Source organism: Castanea sativa, chromosome 5 (assembly GCF_040712315.1).
Source record: "Castanea sativa cultivar Marrone di Chiusa Pesio chromosome 5, ASM4071231v1".
In the NCBI taxonomy this organism is placed as follows: Eukaryota; Viridiplantae; Streptophyta; class Magnoliopsida; order Fagales; family Fagaceae; genus Castanea; species Castanea sativa.
The window spans coordinates 40,126,248-40,132,451 of NC_134017.1; the positions used below are offsets into that span (position 1 = coordinate 40,126,248).

At 34.0% G+C, this 6,204-nt stretch overlaps 1 non-coding gene across 1 annotated transcript; it reads right to left on the reverse strand.

The window, feature by feature from the left end:
* Window positions 1–200: 200 nt before the first annotated feature.
* On the reverse strand, window positions 201–307 carry LOC142637725 (small nucleolar RNA R71). The gene has a single exon (XR_012844851.1). It is a non-coding gene; the product is annotated as a small nucleolar RNA R71 (small nucleolar RNA).
* Window positions 308–6,204: the final 5,897 nt, after the last annotated feature.

The window sequence follows — 6,204 nt, forward strand, 5'->3', positions numbered from 1 at the left end:
TTAAGGAATTTAAGGAGGTATGTTCTACCTTCCATGACCAATCATATAATGAAGAGACCATTAGGTTGAAGTTGTTCCCTTTTTCTCTTAAAGACAAGGCAAAAACTTGGCTTTATTTTTTGAGACCTAGGTCAATTAGTACTTGGCAAGAGATGCAAATTGAATTTTTAAAGAAATTTTTTCCAATTCAAAGGACCAATGCACTTAAAAGACAAATAATGAATTTTTCACAAAAAAATAATGAGACATTTTATCAATGTTGGGAAAGATTTAAAGATTTGCTTAATGCTTGTCCATATCATGGCTATGAAACTTGGCGTATAATTAGTTTTTTCTATGAAAGTTTAACTCCAAAGATGCGCCAATTTGTAAAGATGATGTGTAATTGAGAGTTTTTGAATAAAGATCCTGATGAGGTTTTTGATTATTTTGATCTCTTAGTTGAGAATGTCCAATCTTGGGATACCACTGATACCTCAGATAGGTCTAGAGCATCCACCAACCCCTCTGGGGGTGGTAAGTACCAACTTAGGGAAGATGATGACCTTAGTGCTACGGTGGCTAGTCTAACTAGGAAGCTTGAAGCCATGGAATTAAAGAAGGTCAATGGAATCACTATTGTGCCTAAAATTGATGAAGTTTGTAGAATTTGTGAGACCATGGAACACCCTACCAATGAATGCCCTACAATTCCAGCTTTTAAAGAGGTGTTGCATGATCAAGCAAATGCTATGAACGTGGTGAAAAAATCATACTCTTCCCCCTATTCAGAGACATACAATTCAGGGTGGAGGAATCACCCAAATTTTTGTTAGAGGAATGATAATGTGGTTGCACCTCCTACACATGGTTCTTCAAATTGTTTTCCCTATAATCCCCCTCCAAAGAAGAGTCTCAAGGACACTTTACAACAATTCATGCAGACTTAGTCCACCATTAATAATCAAAACTCACAAGCCATAAATAACATTAGGAGCACTCTCACTAGATTGACCACATTCATGAGCACAATAGAAAAGGGAAAGTTTCCATCTCAACCACAACCAAACCCCTAAGGTCAATTTTGTGTTGATGATTGTAGTTCTTTTGAAAATAAAGTGAGTCAAGTTAAATCTGTAACTACTCTTCGTAATGGAAAAATCATTAAAAAAGATATTCTTAAAAGCAATACACATGATGAGTCTTCCAAAATAAAGAGTAGTGATGAAGTCCTTGAGCCTAAATCTAATGAAATTGAAAGATGTCCTATCCCTGCTCTTTTTCCCTAAAGGTTGATTTCCCCTCAAAAAGTGAATCAAAATTTTAAAATCCTTGAAGTGCTTAAGCAAGTTAAAGTGAACATTCCGCTTTTGGATGCCATAAAGCAAATTTCATCATATGCTACATTTTTGAAAGATTTGTGTACTGTTAAGCCTAAGCTTAATGTACATAAGAAGGCATTTTTTACTGAATAAGTTAGTGCAATCATTCAAAATAATAGATCTCCTAAGTTTAAAGATCCAGGTTGTCCCACTATTTCATGTGTGATTAGTAATTCAAAAATAGAGAAAGTTTTGCTTGATCTTGGGGCAAGTGTGAATCTTTTGTCATATTCAGTGTATGAGCAATTAGGTCTAGACGAGTTAAAACCCACTTTTATAATTTTACAACTTGCCGATCGATCTGTGATTGTTCCAAAGGATGTTATTGTTGAGGATGTTTTGGTTTAAGTGGACAAATTTTATTTTCCTATTAACTTTATTATTTTGGACATGCATCCTGTTTCTATTGCTAATTCTCAAATATCTGTGATTTTAGGACGCCTATTTCTTGTAACTTCTAATGCATTAATAAATTATAGAAGTGGGGTCTTAAAATTATCTTTTGGCAATATGACCCTTGAGTTTAATATTTTTAATACTTGTAAGTAACCTAAGGATGAAGAGGATGCGCATGAAGTTGACTTGATTGAAACAATTGTTCAAGACCAAACATTAGAAACTTATTTAGTCAATTCATGTGATTTTAACTTTGATGAGAATTCCGAAATTGCATACATTCATTGTCTCTTCGAATCTACACAGGAATTGGAAGTGAGCAATTGGAAATTGAAATATGAGGAGTTGCCACCTAGTAAGATAAAGTTGTTGCCATCTAGTGAGCAAGTACCTAAATGGAAGTTGAAGCCTTGGCCAAATGATCTCAAGTATGCTTTTCTAGGAACCGATGAGACTTTTCCTATGGTAATATCTTTAGAAGTTTACTCCTTGCAAGAATGTAAGTTATTAAATGTTTTAAGTAAACATAAGGGTGTCATAGGAAGGAACATGGCTACCATAAAAAGGACTTAGTCCATTAGTTTGTACTCATAGAATTTATTTAAAGAACAATGACAAACCCTCTAGGGAGATTAAACAAATTTTGGAAAAGACGGTTAACCCAAATCGTAAAGATTGGTCTTTGAGGTTGAATGATGCCCTTTGGGCGTACCGCACTGCCTATAAAAATATTCTTGGTATGTCTCCCTATAGACTTGTTTATGGTAAAGTTTGTCACTTGCTTATGGAATTGGAACATAAATCATATTGGGCAATAAAGATGTTTAACTTTAACTTAGACAAGGCTAGTTCATTGAGAAAATTGCAATTGATTGAGTTGGAAGAAATTCGGCATGATGCATATGAGAATTCTAGGATTTCTAAAGAAAGAATGAAGGTTTTTCATCACAAACTGTTAGGAATCCGGTAGTTCCTAATGTTGATGGATAGGAATTATAGTGGGATGGATGAGAATTGTAGGAAAATAGAATTAATTCAAGGTAGTCACCCTCCATAGAGAGAGAGAGAGAGAGAGAGAGAGAGAGATACACTAATGCACTAAGAAGTTGGTTTATTCTTCAATTGATGTCTCAAATTGGATTATAATCATGTATTTATATGAGACTAGCTCTAATCTCATTGGCCCACATAGCCTCATCCTATTGGTTATATTATTCCCCATGTGCATTAATAATTCCAACATGTGTTAAATGTGATTAACATGCTTGGAATTGTAATTAACTAACGAACTAAATCTCAATACAACAATTATTATCCATATACTTATAGCATTCCTAACATTTTCCTCCCCTTGAAAACACCTTGCCCACAAGGTGTTGTTGTGAATAAACATGGAAAAACGGGTTAAAATTTTCTGACTCGACTCGATTGACCTGTAACCCGATTGACCCGTTTAAAAATGACCCATTTTAAACCGCAACCTAATTGACCTGAACCCAACTCAACCCAACCTGCCCGTTTCGCCACGTCTACCAACGTTGAGTAGATTGAGATTGAGGTGTAATTATTATAAAATATTTACTTATTCTTCTTTACTTAATATGTTATGTACTCCATTATAGTTTGTCATTCTTTACTTGCCACCTTCATCTTCTCTTCCTACTTTAAGCAAATCGAAGATTATACCAAGATTAGCTTCTAGAAAGCTAGAACAAGAGTTTGTACCAAATTTGGGTATCAAGTGTTTAGTGGTAATTGGTAAGTGGTAATAGTATCACTAGTGACAATCTAATCCCAATTAAGAAACTCATAAACAATTGACAGATTGCATCTATTTCAAAAAAAAAAAACTTGTTTGAAAAATACAGGTCATCTCAACCCGACTTGACCTGTGACCCAATTGACCCGCAACCCGATTGACCCGACCCGACAGTTTTGCCATGTCTAGTTGTGAAATAGCATCTTCATCAAAGGAGATCTTCCAATGGACCAATACCGTAGTGACATTTTGATCACCATATTCATGCATTTCTCTTTGACAAGCGGTCCCGTGCACATGAAGGTTTCTTCTTCATAGATCTTCAAACTTTGCTTGAATTCTTGAGCCTTCAATGGTTCTTCAATCTTCACGGTCTCATTGGTTCTTTGAACCTTGAAATGTTCTTGTATCCTTAAGACCTCATTTGATTCTAGAACCATTAATATTGTTAGCGCTTGTATCTTGGATTCTTGGATCACCGACACTTGGATTGTCAATTCTTGAATCATAGACTCTTGAATGGAAGCCTCTATTGGTGCATCAAGAATTGGTTTGTGGATGATCATCATCACCTTCTTTGTTAGTTCTTTCAATAGTACTTCAAGGGCAATGTGTACATATATATCATCATCCATTTTGACACAAAGATCAACATCCCGGCTTGAAAAAACAGCAGTATATTCTTAGAACTTGATTTGTTCTTCGAGTTTCATTGAATCAAGAGATTGTAACTCCTCTTTCGTCATGTTCTGGAGACCCTCTTGCAATCTTGAGAGCTCTTCCATCATGGCCATGTTAGATTCATCCAAGGCCTTTACCTTCTCTAAAATGGCATTGTGAGATTCGTACAAAGTCTTGAAATTCTTTGAAACTTCATTCACCATTTTCAAGATTTCTTACCGGTCATATTCACCCGTATCAAGATTGACGGCTCTGATACCAAATGTTAGGAATCCGGTAGTTCCTAATGGGGATGGATAGGAATTATAGTTGGATGGATGGGAATTGTAGGAAAATTGACTTAATTCTAGATAGTCACCCTCCATAGAGCGAGAAAGAGAGAGAGAGATACACTAATGCACTAAGAAGTTGGTTTATTCTTTAATTGATGTGTCATGTTGGATTATAATCATGTATTTATAAGAGACTAGCTCTAATCTCATTGGCCCAGATGGCCTTATCCTATTGGTTCTATTCTCCATGTGCATTAATAATTTCAACATGTGCTAAATGTGATTAACATGTTTGGAATTGTAACAAACTAATTAACTAAATCTCAATACAACAATTATTATCCATATGCTTATAGCATTCCAAACATAAACAAATTTTAAGGAAATCTTTTGAATCATCTCAAAAAGTTTTTTTTGTATAATTCTAGGTTACATTTGTTCCCTGGAAAATTGAGATCTAGATGGCCTGGACCTTTCATTGTTAAAAATGTTCTCCCCCGCGGTGCCATAGAAATTGAAAATCCTAAGAATATTAACATATTAAAGGTGAATGGACAACGCCTTAAGCCATTTCTTGATAATTTTTCAGAAAATGAGGAATCCATTAATTTGGAGGATCCCATTTATCAAGACTTGCCAAGCAATTAGCATTAATGTTTGTGTCATAATTTAGATTGTTTTTTCTTTCCTAACCCCTTTTGTAGGTGTTAAATTTTTTTTTTTTGTTCATTTATGTTTATCTCTTCAAGGTACTCTCTGTAATATCTAGTCTTTATTATTTTTCCTTGTTAACATTGAGGACAATGTAAGTTTTAGGTTGGGGGGAGGAATTTGAGATGATTTGCATTTGGTTTTATTTTATGTTAAATTTTTTTTTGGGGGGTTATTTTTGGTGATTTTTTTTAGCCCAATTTTCAAAAAATAAAAAAGTGTTGCTTTAGCAAGATTTTTCAGTCAAAATTCTTTATGCTACTTCTATCTAAAGAATTCCACTATTTTTCAAGATCATCTATTATGCATGTGCACTTTAGTCACATGAACATGTTTCTTGGTTGAGAGAGAGAGAGATGACTTTGAAAATCTTGAAAATAAAATGTAGAGACTATAACCCAAGTGAGTTCTTGAGCCATTCATTTTTTTAGAGGGTTATTTTCTTTTGACCTCTTTTTTTCATTTGGAAGCACATAACTTTGTTGTTACTTAGTCTCATTATTCTTTGATTTTGTTGAATGCTAAGAATTCATCAATTTTATACCACACTTGAGTATATTAAAATCATGGATTTTGAAGAACTATCACAATCCTTAAGAAATGATTTTAGGCCATCTTTGTTAATTTTGAGCCTTTATTATTTTCTTTCTTGATAAATTACCGCTAGTCATCCATTTGAGCCTATTATTTTAGCCATTCTTTCTCAAACCCTTTCCTAAAGTGTTCCAAGAAAGAATGCAATCAAATTGTCTTATTGCGGTAATTTGTGGTGAAATAGTTGGAAGAAAAGGAGAACTCACTCAACAAAAAAAAAAAAGTCATAAACAGGAAAGGGAAAATGTTGCAAAAAAAAAAGGAATGTGAAAGAGGAAGAAATAGAGAATGAATTTGTTGATGAAATTTTGAAGAAAAAAAAAAGTGAAAGTACAATATTCAAAAATTTGGGAGGATAAATCAATTGTCATATACTCAAAAGAAGCTGTATCTCTAATTATTCTTGGGAACACATTTTATTTTTACCTAT